The sequence below is a fragment of the Barbatula barbatula genome, assembly GCF_947034865.1.
Source record: "Barbatula barbatula genome assembly, chromosome: 3".
Classification (NCBI taxonomy): Eukaryota; Metazoa; Chordata; class Actinopteri; order Cypriniformes; family Nemacheilidae; genus Barbatula; species Barbatula barbatula.
In genome coordinates, this window is record NC_136764.1 from 12,685,776 (window position 1) to 12,701,143 (window position 15,368).

Here is a 15,368-nt window from a genome sequence, read left to right on the forward strand (position 1 = left end):
GTACAACAATGGCAAGCACAGTTTAACCATTGTCTCACCATATGTAACAGTTTTGATTTATATTAGATGCTTTTGGTAACAACATCATAACCACATTACAACTGTCCTACTTTCATAGTTTTGATAAGTTTACTATTATTTTAAATGATGGAAAAATTTTCAACAATGAGCAAGTTTCCAAAGTTTTGAACAGTGAATTATACTTTAATCAGTGTGTACGGCCATCATTGTCACATTGAAATATGTAAAGATATGAATTATATCTCTAATAAATAATACGGTTGTAACACATTTTGTTTTTCCTTCAGCATCTCAGAGACTGTTTTAGAAAGCCAAAACTGTAATATGTTAAACCCACATCTATCGGCTACCCACCTACACTGCAGTAACATGCCGATGTATTATAATATACGCACAATTTATACTTGAACAGACAAAGATAAATATTGCAACTGACCCCATAACATTTACATTTAGTCATTTAGCAGACGCTTTTATCCAAAGCGACTTACAAAGAGTTCGGGAGCAATAAGCGATATGTCATAAAATAATAATAGTACATTAGGTGCTAATACAAAGTTACTAGTTTCAACAAAAGCTAGACCACTACCTGTTGAGAGAAGAGGGTTAGTGTACTTTTTTTTAATTTGTCTCAAGTATTCGCAGAAGAGGTGTGTTTTAAGTATAGTTTTTTGAAGGTTGTGAGAGATGTGGTTGACCGGACCGCATTGGGAAGAATGTTCCACCAGGAAGGAGTTGTGAGAATGAGCGGGAAAGGGATTTAGTGCCCTTATGAGAAGGCATTACAAGGCGCCGCTCATTTGCTGAACGCAGGGTTCTTGATGGGGTGTAGGAGTGTAGTAGGGTGTGAAAGTATGCTGGCGCAGATCCAGTTCCAGATAGTCCTGTAGGCAAACATCAGTGACTTGAATCTGATCCGGGCTTCAACCGGTAGCCAGTGGAGAGAGATGAAAAGGGGTGTCACATGAGCTCTTTTGGGCTGTTGGAAGATGAGGCGTGCTGCTGCAGGTGATGCTCTTTCATCCAAGCTGAGATGTCATCAAGGCAGGCTGTTATGCGAGCTGCAACAGTGGTATCGTCTGGCCGAAACGAGATGTAGATCTGGGTGTCATCAGCATAACAGTGATACGAGAAGCCGTGTCCCTGTATGATGGGTCCTAAAGATGTCATGTAAATAGAAAAAAGCAGAGGTCCAAGCACCGATCCCTCAAGGACCCCAGTGATCATATGGTGAGCAGTGGACAGCAAGCCCCTCCATGACACCTTGAAAGATCTGCCGGAGAGGTTGGATTGGAACCAGCGGAGAAGGGAGCCTCAGATTCCTAAGGATGACAGGGTTGCTAGCAGTATCTGGTGATTGACCATGTCAAACGCTGCAGATAGGTCTAGCAGAATCAGGACCAAGGATTTGGATTCCGCTTTGGCTAGCCGCAGTGCTTCTGTGACCGATGGCAGTGCAGTCTCAGTGGAGTGGTTTGTTTTAAAGCCAGACTGCTTGTCATCCAGTAGATTGTTCTGGGATAGGTATGAGGAATCTTGGTTGAGATCTGCCCTTTCAAGAGTTTTCGCAATAAAAGGGAGGAGAGAGACAGGTCTGTAACTGTCAGTAATAGTAGGGTCCAATGTGGGTATCTTGAGTAGGGGCGGACCTGGGCCTGTTTGAATGTGGATGGAATGTGAGTGTGGTGGATGTGGCCTGAAGGAGATGGGAGGGGATTGGGTCAAGCCGACAGGTGGTGGGGTGGCGAGAGAGTAGCCGGGTGACTTCAGTGTCAGTCAGTGGGGCAAAAGAGGAGAGTTTGATGTTTGAAGTGGGGGTAGTGTGTACCGAGGTCTGCGGTGCTGAGAACTGTCCCCATAACAGGGGACAGTTGCAACATTATTTAAAACGTAATAAAGATATAAAGAGTCTTTAAAAAGTTAAACTGGTAAAATGATTTCAAATAAAAAAACTAAATGTAGCCTACGGAAATACTTGTGTACACTTCTCTGAACTGAACTGTGTTGTTTGTTTGTGTGTGTGAACAGTTAAATTGATTGTATTGACTAAATTGGAAAAACATATTTCAAGTAATGATTAACAAACCATGTTTATTATTTTGTATTATTGTTGTTGTTGTTCTTATAATAGTTAGGCTATGTTTTTAATATAAGTCTGACAGTATCTTAAGGTGACATTTCCTAAAGTTCTTAATTAATCCATAAAATTAGAATTGTATAATGCTAATATGACAAGTTTTCACATCAGTGTTGTCATAACGGACATTTATGCACAAGTATTGCAATGTTGCAATTAAAGATGATTCATCTAACAACTTTAATAAGGAACAAGACAAAAACAATTTGAAACTGGTTCTAGACAAAATATTAGTAAATGTTCTAACTTATTGAAAAGCACTAAATGGTTTTATCATTATCGCCATTTAGAATTCATTGAATCAGATTAAATTAAACAACTTTAAAGTATTTATTAAGATCATGTAACAGAGTATTTCCTTGTTTTTTAATGAAACAAAATGGAGAGTACTTTCCAGTTTAACATTTTAATTTTACCATCATGATATCTGAATTATTCATTGCCAATGCTTCAGAGATCGTATAAATAGCAGCAATGATGCTCAACAATACGATCAGCTAAAGTCTCTATCCATGTGTGTCTGTATGCTAGTAGACTCTTGACAAGTAACAAAATAAACTAAAACTTAAAATATGTAAATTATAAATTTATGCAATTATTTTTACAGCTTTTCATTTCTGGACCGAAATATTCAAGCCTCTTACTTTTTGTATGGCAAATAAAATGCTCTCTGTAAATCCGAATGTCAAATTAACAGATTAAGTAATGTAACTCAATTTTATAAAAACAATCTACTTACCTAAATAATTTAAGTTCCTGAAACACATTTTTACTTTTGAGTGAAGTATTATGATTCTTTTTCATTGACTTGAAGTTTTGACTAAAACCCCCCAAAATTAAGTTGCTCCTTGTTCAGTTTACTCAATTGAAACATGTTAATTCAACACAATTGGTCGTGAAGGATTTCCAATTTCCAGCATGATTTGCGTCAGAATGCATTAGGAGAGTATATTTAAAAATATAATTACTTTAAGTGTTTTTCAATAAAGTTAAAGATTTGTTAGTGTTTGTTTGTGTTTAGCAATTCATTTATTCGCCAAAATTCTGATATTAAATAAAGGCTGGATTACATTGCTAGACTTTTAAAATGTTATAAATGGCTACAGAAAACAAACTAGGCATGACTAAACTTTGTCAGGTGTTGTGCTTAATTTCCATTGGTTGTCAGTGCATGACTTCTGCATAGACTATGTGTTTATCTAAAGAGTAGCTCATGTGTTAGAGCATATCACAATAAACACCAAGGTCACAAGTTCAATCTCCGGGAGTACATGTGTTGATAAATTGTGAAGCCTGAATGCACTCACTGCGAGTCCCTTTAGATAAAATCATCTGCCACTTCAAATACTGTCTGATTTTCTGTGAAATCTGTGAAATCTGGCTGGCCAAAATCTGCAAAATTTTACTCCCGGCAGACAGCAAACTACTGCACATCAAAACACAGGCTGAAACGTCCCGGTTACGTATGTAACCTCTGTTCCCTGATGGAGGGAACAAGACGTTGTGTCGAAGCCGACAGATGGGGTTCGCCCTTGAGAACCAATCGTCTCTGACTATTTTGAAAAGGCCAATGAAATTGGCGAATGAAATTTGCATGCCGGGCTCCGCCCCCGGATATCCGGGTATAAAAGGGGAGCCGGCGTGCTCATTCATTCACCTTTTGTGCTGAGGAGCCTGAGAGCATCTCGTGACTGCTGCAGCGGACGGCTATTGTCGTGGCAAGAAGGACACAACGTCTTGTTCCCTCCATCAGGGAACAGAGGTTACATACGTAACCGGGACGTTCCCTTTCTGTCGGTCTCTCGACGTTGTGTCGAAGCCGACAGATGGGGTTCCTATGGAAAACGCCACGGCACTAGCCGCGTCACAATCTCTAGCGAAGCGACGTTGACCGGCCTGGGCGAGCCACACGTGAGCGCTATCGCGAAATTTGTAACCTTCCAGTGGGCAGGCAGGGGCTCCCAGAGCTTTTGGCAAAGATGAGTAGCCCCTGCCCTCTGCCAACTCAGACGGCCCCATTGGCGAGGGCCATCCAGTCGTAGGGCTACTGGGTAAGCGCTGTTCCTTCAATGAGGACGTGCGCTACGGAGACCACTTCCCACCCTAGGGGGGAATACAGTGGAGACACCAACATGGTCTCACCAAATAGGGGAGAACTCATGGGAGGTATGTGCGGAATGCCGCAAGGTGGATGTCCACCTGGGGAGGTCATGGGTTGCCACGCGGGGAACCATCTCATGACGACATCTCAGACGGAACCACCCTAGTGGGGGGTTACTACGTGTGGGGCACTAGGTCCGGTTAGAGCTATATGTAATAACTCAGCTTGATACCGGGCCATAGGCGGCAGGGCTGCTCCGCCGAGCCCGCCGCCCTGAGTGCTATTGATGGATGGACGGACTGCCTATTCTTCACCCTTGGGGAAAGAAGGGAGGCAGCCCATAGCGCACTGGTCCACCTCAGAAGGGGAATGGCGCTATGCGCAGGCGTACGCCCCACGACTGCTGGTCTCACCTGCTGGCAAGACTCAAGCTGCCGACTCCCCACGGAGGTTGTAAGCCTCTGCGAGGTATAGCGTAGCCCAACCCGCAGCTCTACAGATGTCTGCCAGAGAGGCGCACTAAGCCGATGCCCACGAGGAGGTCACACCCCGAGCGGAGTGTACCGTCACTCAAATGGGCACGGGCTAGGATCGGCACGCCGTAGTGACGGCGTGTGCGACCCAGCGCTACAACTCTCCTCGGATACAGCACTCCCGTTGCTGACCTCCATAACAGACAAGAGCTGCTCAGGGCCTTGAAGCCCTCAGTGTGGTTCGAGTAGAGGCGCAATGCGCTTACTGGACACCCCACGTACAGGTTGGGTCTTTCTCCCGGTGTGGGAGCGCCTGCAAGTTCACCACCTAGTCCCAAAGGGGGGCGGCGGAACTTTGGGCACGTAAGTCGGCCGGGGTCTCAGGATCACGTGAGAGTCACCGGGCCTGAAATTTGGCAATCGGTGGACACGGAATGCTTGCAGGTGCCTCACCCTCTGGATGGACTCGAGCCCCAGCAGGAGAGCCAACCCCCCTCGCAGAACGAGGAAGGGGCTCTCGGCAGGGCCCGAAAAAAGGGGACCCAAAGGTCCACCTTAAGGTCCCAAGAGGGTACGGGGCGCGGACGAGGCCTTAGCCCCTCGCGCCCTAGAGGAACCTAATAATCAGGTCATGCCGCCCCAGAGGCTCACCAGCAACTGGTACGTGATAACCGCGACAGCGGGTACCCACGTTCCAATGTGGAAGGGGAGATTACTCCCCAGCCTCTCCTGCAATAGGACAGCACGTTCCTGAGCGAGCAATTCCGCGGGTCTTCTCCTCGAGAAGAGCACCAGGACGAGAAGGGGCGCCACTTAAAGGCATCCAGCCTTGTGGGCATGGCCCTTGCCTGAGTGACAGTCTCCACCACTGAGGGGGGTAGGTCATCCAGGAACTCCTCGTCCCATCCAGGAGCCAGACCCAGAGGTCCGGCTCGAACGCCACAACGTGTCCATCCCCTGCGAGTAGGCCCTTCGCCAGGGGATTTGGCCAGGGGGAGTTGTCGTCAGGAGTATTAGCTCCGAGGACCAAGTGTAGTTGGGCCCGTAAGGCGCAACTAGCAGCACTTGATACTCCCTTCCCAGACCTTGCACAGGACATGCGCAATGAAGCTCACTGGGGCGAAGCGTAGTTCCGCTTGTCCCGCGGCCAGCTGCGCGCTAGGGCCTCCGTGTCGAGGGGGGAGCCTCGACCAGGGAGTGCCCAGCGGCACTGGGGGGTGTTCAGGGAGGCAACAGGTCCACCTGTGCCCGCCCAAACCACACCCAAGCCGGCCGCAGTGGTGGAGTCGTCACTTCGCACGAGGTGTCAACTGACGAGAGAGCGCTTGGCTGTCTGGTTCAGGACACCCGGTGGCGTGTGACCTGCAGGGGCCTTGCCACCTGCTGTCTCCACCAGGGGTGGAGTCGTCACTTCCCACGAGGCGTCAACTGACGAGAGAGCGCTTGGCTGTCTGGTTCAGGACATCCGGTGGTCATGTGACCTGCAGGGGCTTTGCCACCTGCTGTCTCCACTGGAGGCTGCGCGCTAGGGCCTCCGTGTCGAGGGGGTCCTCGTCCAAGGAATGCCCAGCGGTACTGGGTGGTGTTCAGGGAGGCGACAGGTCCCCCTGTGCCCGCCCAAACCACACCCAGGCCAGCCCGCAGGGGTGGAGTCATCACTTCCCACGGGGTGTCAACTGACGAGAGAGCGCTTGGCTGTCTGGTTCAGGACGCCCGGTGGGCATGTGACCTGCAGGGGCTTTGCCACCTGCTGTCTCCACGGGAGGAGGCGTTTTGGGCGAGTTGCGATGACTGCAGCGAGCGAGTGCCACCCTGAGGTTTAGTACGCTACGCCGGTCGTGCTGTCCGGGCCAGTATGCTGGCTCTGCACGAGAGGCCGGAGCCTCATCAGTGCAAGCAGGACAGCTAGCAACTTGAAGGCAGTGATCTGCCAACGCAGGCGGGGGCCCGTCCAGCGACCCGACACTGCGCGCCCATTGCACACCGCACCCGCACCCCGTAGGGAGGCGTCTGTCGTTCCACGACCGGCCTCAAGACCTGCTCGGGGTTAGGATGCGACGGCAGCAGGTGTAATGACGATACGCCTACTGCCGGTGCGCCACGCTCTCCAGGGAACTCATCTCTGTAGTCAGTGCTGTCGCGGTCCCATGTGCGTCAACCCGAGGGGGACAGGCCACCCCCGAGGACACCATGCCCAGGAGCCTCTGAAACTGATTTCAGGGGACCGCTGGCTGCTGCCTGAAAGTTCAAGCAGCTCAGCACTGACTGTGCGTGCTCGTGAGCGAGCACGCCGTCATGGAGACAGTGTTGAGTTCTCTACCAGGAAAAGGGGGAGCTCCGCGCCAGGGAGAGCTGCTCTCTTTTTCCCGGCTGACCCGTTTACTGACATGCCAGCCCCTCGACAGTGCCGAGGGAACTGTACATGAGAGTATGCGGTCAGTTGTCATGAACCACTCCTGGCGTCTGACAGACACCAGGACGCGCTTCTGCGCCTCCCGAACGGCACCCTTGCAAGGTGCTGCTCAAGGTATGCAGCGACCCCTGGTTTTGGGGATGATGAAGTGCGGCTGTCGAAGCCACTGGACATCTCGGCCGAGGGGACGGTTCGATCGCCTTCGCCAGAGGGGTGGCAGCCCCGGCCTGGAGCACAGGAACATCCCTGCCTCTGCTGAGGTAAGAGGATGCCTGAAGTCCGGCGGAGGTCTGGCGAGCTGGATCGAATGCCGAGACGGACCACACTCCCAGCCACCGTGATGGTTTGAAATGCTAACCAAGCACCCAGAGACCTCACAGGGGGGGCTGCGATCTACTTCATCAACCCGCGGGGGTTGGTTCAATGACTAGCAGTGCTGTTCTCCCCGGGGGGAACGGCTCCGCTAAATCACCTGCCAGGCGATGGCGCAGCTCGACGCACCGTCGAAGCGAGAGTGCTGAGGGCTGCTTTATACTCGTCATTGCGTGCCGCCACGACGCAACGTCGAGTTGCCGAACACCATCTTTCAGAGGGTGAGAGCGGCTGCAAGTGGGACCCAGAGAGAGACCTCTCCTTGTGAGAAGGCGGGCACTAGGCCCCCGAAGGGGCCCAGAAGGTGTTTGGGACGCGGCAGGGACCGCCCCAGTCCGACCATCCAGCAACCCAGGCTGGGTCGGGCCCGATGGTTCAATCTCTCTAGGTGGTCCTTCTCTTGACGTCCTCCTCCGGGGGGCCACCTGCGGGGGCACCAGAACCGGAGTCGACGCTGGAGAAGGCCAGGGCTGCTGGGGGCAGACCACGTGCGAGACCTCGACGGCCGAAAGGCGGCCGGGTCACAGCAGGCCGGTCTGTTTCTACACTGTCAAAAGGCTGCTGGAGCAGTCCTTGACAGCGCCACCAATCAGCCGACCTTGCGAGAGGGGAGTCGGGAAAGTGGCCTTTCTCGACATCGCCCCCCTGCGCAAGATTGGGTCCGAGGCATCTTTCCGGGCCACTGATGTGGACATCGTCCGACCCAGCCTGCGCTGCCACCGCGGTCCCCGGAGGGCCAGTCGGCGGCGGCACTACTTGGGTCGGTCTTACCCCGTGGGGCTCTCTTTAGCGCCCTGGCCTGCAGGAAGGCCATGCGTAAGAGTGGAGGCAGCTTGGTCCACGGCACTGCCAGCCTCAACACCAGAGATGTTGAGACCTTACATGCCCTGGACGGTGAGTCTAGGTCAAGCCCCCCAGGTGGCCGCCGTCTGCGGATACCCGCGACTGCATGCTCCACCCAGGGTGCATTGACATAGTCCCTAGCTGCCTCCCCGCCCCGAGGGAAGAGAGGGCGATAGAGTCAGCTAGACGGAAGCGCGCCGAAGGGGACGCTCCAGGTCTTACTGAACTCCTTATGCAGCTCGGTAAAACTTGGCACTTGAGCCGGGCCCAATGTGCGAGTACCCAGCCGCGAGCACCAGGGCTGCACCGCAACCCGACGCTCACGGCGGTCCGAGCGAGCATGGCTGACATCTTGACGTCTGCTCTCACCTGTGCTCGACCTCCCGAGGGAGGGAGCTTCAGGGAATCGCCAGAGTCTGATGCCAGCAGGTCGCGCTCCGATGTTGCAAGAGACACCTCATCTCCACGGCTCGTGTCCGAGCGCGTGGCTGAGGAATAAGATGGCTTAGGACCATCCTTGGGGACCTGCTAAACAAGCGAGACGGGGCGCGAGCGGTCCGCGAGCCGACCGGCTGACGGATTAACGCTCACGATGATCCCCACATCACCCTCGCTGCTCGCCGCCGCTGACGGCAGGGCCGTAGCCGCTGCGGTCACAGAACGGGAAGCAAACGAGGTGGTGGCTTGCTCTTGACAGAACGTAGCCAACGTGACGCAACGTCTGAATAGCCGTCCGCCCGCAGTGACGCAACGTCTGACTAGCCATCCGCGCGCAGTGACGCAACGTCTGAATAGCCATCCGCGCGCCGTGCGGGCAGGACGAATCCACGAGGCTGCCACAGTGATCGGACCCCCGAACACTTGCGGCAACCACCGTGTCCGTCCCCGTCCTCGATGAGTGTACTGCACCCAAGAGATCAGCGGGCAATGCCACGCTGAGGAAATTGCTCTTTTAGAAAAATACCTCAGGAACTGCCAGGACGCCCAGGGGAATCTCCGCTGCACCGCGTCGTAGAAATCGGCAATTCGAAGAATGTCATCAGATGCGAAGGCTCCGAAGAACAAAAGGTGAATGAATGAGCACGCCGGCTCCCCTTTTATACCCGGATATCCGGGGGCGGAGCCCGGCATGCAAATTTCATTCGCCAATTTCATTGGCCTTTTCAAAATAGTCAGAGACGATTGGTTCTCAAGGGCGAACCCCATCTGTCGGCTTCGACACAACGTCGAGAGACCGACAGAAAGGGAACTATAGTTGTGTATACGCTCCGGCAAATAATGTAGAATGAGCTCTTAATCAACTAATGGAATATGCCATTGTATAGGATACTCTTTCTTGCTGCAGAGTAATTTATAGTAAAAAAATTGTAAGTGTAAACTGTTATAAGTCACTATATAGACAGTCATTTCATTACAGCAACACTTGATTCACCTCACTGAAATTCCTGTATGGCTCCATCTCAAAGATCACTAAGCAAGCTGAGTGACATCTTGATTAGTGATATACACGATGACCTCTCTTTGAGTACATTACCTACTGTAGCTCACATGAAGGTCAGATTCATGACATAATAATAATTATTTTATATAGCACCTTTAAAAGTAGCACCTCAAAGCGCTTTACATACATATACAAATATGAAATAAAAAAGATACAAACAAAAGTACAAGCAATAAAGAACAAATCAAACAAAAGGCCAATATAATAAAACACAGAGTAATCACATAATCACCTAAACACTAGCCTAAAAAGGTAAGTTTAAAGTAATAAAGTAAGTTACATTTAAAAACACTAAGGGATTCAGCATTTCTCATTTTAGAGGGTAGGGAATTCCACAATTTAAGATGCAGGGAAGAGAAAGCATGATAGCCCATAGTTTTAAAGCCAATTGTTTGGACAGATAAAAGACCTGCTTCAGAGGAGCGTAGAACACGTGTAGGTTTGTAGGGGGTTAAAAAATCTGACAAATAATGAGGAGCCAAATTATTCAAGGCCTTATAAGTAAGCATGAGCATTTAAAAATCAATATGAAAACTGACAGGAAGCCAGTGCAATTTTTCCAAGACAGGTGTGATATGCTCCTTTGCACTGGTCCTAGTCAGTATTCTGGCAGCTGAATTTTGTACCAACTATAATTTACTTAGGGTAGCTTTTGAAACTCCAGCCAGCAATGCATTACAATAATCAATACGCAAAAACACAAAAGTGTTGATTAACTTTTCAGCCACAGAAAAAGTCAACATGGGACGTAATTTGGCAATGTTTCTGAGATGAAAAAAATATGTCTTGACATTTGATTCGCATGTTCGTAATACAGTTAATTTGACATCAAATATCAAATAAAGTAAAGGGCCCAAAACTGATCCCTGGGGAACACCAGAGTGCACCTCACCGACCTGAGACCTGCAACCACCCATCACAACAAACTGCTTGTGATCAGAGAGATAGGATTTAAACTCCTTCAATGCAGAATTAGAAACTCCAAAGACAGTCTTTAAACGGGTGGTTAGAATAGAGTGATCTATAGTCTATAGTCTCCAAAGCGGCACTAAGATCAAGAAGAATCAGTATAGCTAGGCGGCCCGAATCAGCAGCCATTAACAAGTCATTGCTGACCTTAACTAATGCTATTTCAGTACTATGTAGTTACGGAATCCAGATTGAAGTGGCTCAAAAAGATTGTTCGAAGAAAGATGTGAAAGCAATTGAGAAGCCACTGTTTGTTCTAAAATTTGTCAAGGAATGGAAGACAAGAGATGGGACAAAAATTATTAAGGTTATCAAAGTCCATTGGTACATTGTTAGTTTTTGGTACAGGGGTGACAGCAGCAATTTTAAGTGCAGCTGGCACAACACCAGTGCGCAAAGAGTCATTGATAATATTCAAAACAACAGCAAATAGGGAATCAAAACATGATTTAAACAGAAAATAAGGAACTGGATCAATTCTAGAAGTCATAGCTATAATTTTCAAAACCATATTACAGAGAGACTGGGAGTCATGAATGGAAAAGTTGGAGAGAGAATGACCCGAAAATGCTGAAATACATAAGGAAGAATGAGCCAAAGTATGAGTATATTAATAATTTTGGTGTTAAAAAACTCCAAAAACGTATTACAAAAAGCAGCTTGTTGATTGAGTGAAACAGTTGTTTAGGGTTTCTCTTGCTGACAATTATCTGTGAAAAATAAAAAGATCTAGCATTCAGAATTTCAGCCTTATATTCAAGTATGCTGTCCTTCCAGGCCTGGTGATGAACAGATTAACCTGACATACGCCATCTACGCTCCATTTTACGACACAAGGCCTTCATAGCATGCAGATCAACATTGTACCAAGGACCGGAGCATACAAACGAAACAGATCGTGATTTCAAGGGAACCAACGTGTCCAGGCCAGACGAGAGAACAGAATTCAGCATAGAGACTTAAAGAAGAGTCAATAAATCCGAGAAATTAGTGGGCACAATAGATCTCCATTTGCGATAATTAATGATGCGAGAAGAGGTAGTGTTCATGTCATGTAACTCCATGTTAAAAAAGACAGCCAGATGATCAGACAGTCCTAAATCAGAGGTTGACAGCTGAGACACAAATGAGCCGTTGGAAATCCCAAGGTCTAAAGTGTGGCCTTTGTTATGTGTAGGACAGTCCACTAGTTGATTAACTCAAAGCAGTCTTTTATATCCATATGGACGTTGAAATCCCCCAAAAGAAGGATTCTCTCAAATTTGAGGCAGAGAAAAGATAATATATTTGAAAACTCAGATAAAAAGTCTTTATTTTGTCTTTGGAGGCCTGTAGACTGTAGCCACTACAGTAGAGAGGGGCGCAGAAACACTCAAAGCAAGGCATTCAAATGAGTCAAATTTTGGAACAGCCACAGGACACACATTGTAATGTTGATGGTACAAAACAATGATACCCCCACCTCTACCAGAGGAGCGCGGAAGATCAGATAAACCATAGCCAGCAGGAGTCAATTCATTAAAAAGAGACCGTCAGATTCTTTGTGCCATGTTTCAGACAAACAGACCAGGTCCAGCTTTCAAAAGTAATGTCAGATAAAATGACAGCTTTGTTGTTGACAGAGCGCACGTTAAACAGCGCTGATTTCAGCAGACACGAAGGGAGCAGATGAGTCCGAGACAACCTCCACACGCTTGAGTGCAAATAAGTTATTAAAATGTACCCCTGTGGGTCTAAACAGTAGTCTTTGGGGTTTACGCAGACATGTCGGATACGCGGCAGGTTTAGATGTTGAACATAAACTCCGCCTTGACGAGCGATGTATGTAACGCTTAGATTGCAGTATTCCAACACAAAGTCAAAGTCTACATCCATTAAATATCCTCTTGGTATTTTCGTTTCAAGTTCAAATGGACAACACAGAAGAAGTCAGCATGCCGTTTCCTTTGTGTAAGACCGCTTTCAAAGAGCAAAAGAAGCCTGAGCTGAGCTACAGCGAGCAAACGTTACATCAGCGTTGCATAATTTAGGGGATCAAACGCTTGCAAATGTACGGGTGATCAGAGAGCATTTGTGAGGGCCCGCAGCGGTGAGAAAAGGCATGTTCTGCTCTCTCTTCTGCGACCTTAATACACGTACCGAAGCCTGTAACATATAACATAAAACAAGTCATGAAGAAGAGCACAAAGACCACGTGCCTCCACACAAAACAAAACAAACACAAAAGGCATGATACTGTCACGACCCTGTCCACAGAGCCAGTAAACTACTGACAAGAAGGACAAGATCATGACACTATTGACAGAAATGTAATGTAAAATGTAACTATGTCTTCAGAGATGTATAAAGACCTTGCAATGTATAGTGTTTTGAAAATAGATATTTTCCCATATTCTTTGATATGCTGTCTTTTTTTGGATTGGTATTTTGCATGCTTTCTGGATGTCACTTTTGACCTCTTTTTTACATGGTATACAATTATATTTACTTGAATGTCATGGTTTGTTCTCATCACTTTTTGTGTTCAAACAGACTATACTACATCCAACAAAATGCACTTAGTGTATTAATAGAGTTAAAACAGACTCCCCAACTCTCACCATCTAGTTGCAAGCACAAACAGAATCTCAGTACGCTGTTTTTAGAGAATGCAATAATGGATAACAGCAAATAAACAATAGTGAAAATTAATAGTAAATCCTGGATGTGCTGCGGCTATTGAGACTCCCAGACAGCGAAATTTACCAATCAGAATCAAGTAATCCAAAGAGCAGTGTAATGAGTTCTTATTGATGTCTACTGTCACAGTGATGGCTTAAATCTTGTGACCAACTCGCTAGGGCTGTTTAAAGTGTGTCTACAGAATGTGTTAGCATCTCTGATGTTAAATACTGCTCTTTCAAGCATCTTTTCCATCTGTGAAGCACATTCATTAGCACAAATACTCAAAGCTACTTGACCCTCCTGTCCTTGCTCTGTTTCTTTTTAGGGATGCACGCTGATCATTTTATTCCCACTTCCCAGCTAAAACTGTATGAACAGATAAAGGCTTATCAAAATAGCTGAAAGAGTGCGACTCTAGACATACGTAGAATATCTCCATATTAAGATGAGCACAAATGAGTAAGTGTGTAATTACTCAGCTTAATGAAAGCTCATTACTAAGTGTGAATAGCTTGATGCACTATCTGTGTGGTTAAAGGTCTTTGATTTTTAGTGTTAAAAACTACTTTACCTGTAATGTTGTACAGAGCAGAAAGAGCTTCACAGTACATCTGCAGCATGACAAACAGAGTGGATTCGCACAGAGCATGAGGCTGTTAGAGAAAACAGACACACAAGAAAATTGTGAATACTTTGTGTGCATACACTATTAAGGTACATTAATATAGCTTGAAAAGAAGGTTTTAAATACAAAGTCTGCAATTTCTTACTTTCATTTCTACTTTCATATTTTTAATTATCACTATATCAAATTATCAAAGAAAAAACTGATTTTCCACAATTGAAAAATGGGACATCTTTTATTTTATTATATGAAATGTACTTATTTATATTAAAGCGTAATGAACGTTTAAAGCTAGAAATGAATGAAATAATGCAAACCAGGGTTTAAACTGTATCTTCAAATTTTGGTAACATTTTGTTAAAATATTTGATATTTTTCAACCCTGTTGCCAAATTTGAAAATGAAAAAATAAAAAGCAATATAAAGGTAATTTAATATTTAAAATGTTTCAGCGTATACACTCGCTGTAACCTTCAATTAATTTTTCTAAATTGAACACTTATTATTTAAGTTTATTTAATTCTAATAGAAATATTTGAGTTATTCAGATTTACTTTTTTAATTTATATTTACTTTAATCGTTTTTTAATAGGATTTTTATTAGGATTTTAACAATTTACAAAAAAGTATAAAAAATATATAAGACACAAATCAACCAATGATGATATAATTGTATTTACTTTAATATAGAATAGTTCATTGATTTCACAGCTTTAACATTTTCTCAATTGTTTTGAGTGTTTCACTGTAAAATAACAGTTAACAATAACTTTTTAGTGTAAGTGAAAAAGCTTTAAGGTCTGTTTCACATCTACAAATATCTAATTTCTCTTCATAAAGAAATACGTTTTGCTTCCTTAATGTAACACAAATCTATAGATTGTGTTTAGTGTGTTCTATAAATCACCAGGTGGCTTGGCTTGTTTGTGCACTAGAGCATGCGTGTGCCCTCTCTTCAGGGAAAAGCGCGTCACCTCATTGACTTAATTGCTTTGCTTTCTGGGGTGTCCAGACCATCAGCTCTTGCCTGGCAGCCATACATTACCAAACAACTTTATTCATGGTTGCTTTTAAGACAGCCATGTCCCTGTGATCATTCATTTTCACGGATCAGTCAGATGTCAGCAATGTTGGCCAACTTTCATCTACTTTAACTGGATCAATATATCATACCTCATTGTTTAGATACAGACAGTCAAAACATAGCTATGAGATTAATCAAAATAACCTAAGAGTGCCGGGAAAAAGG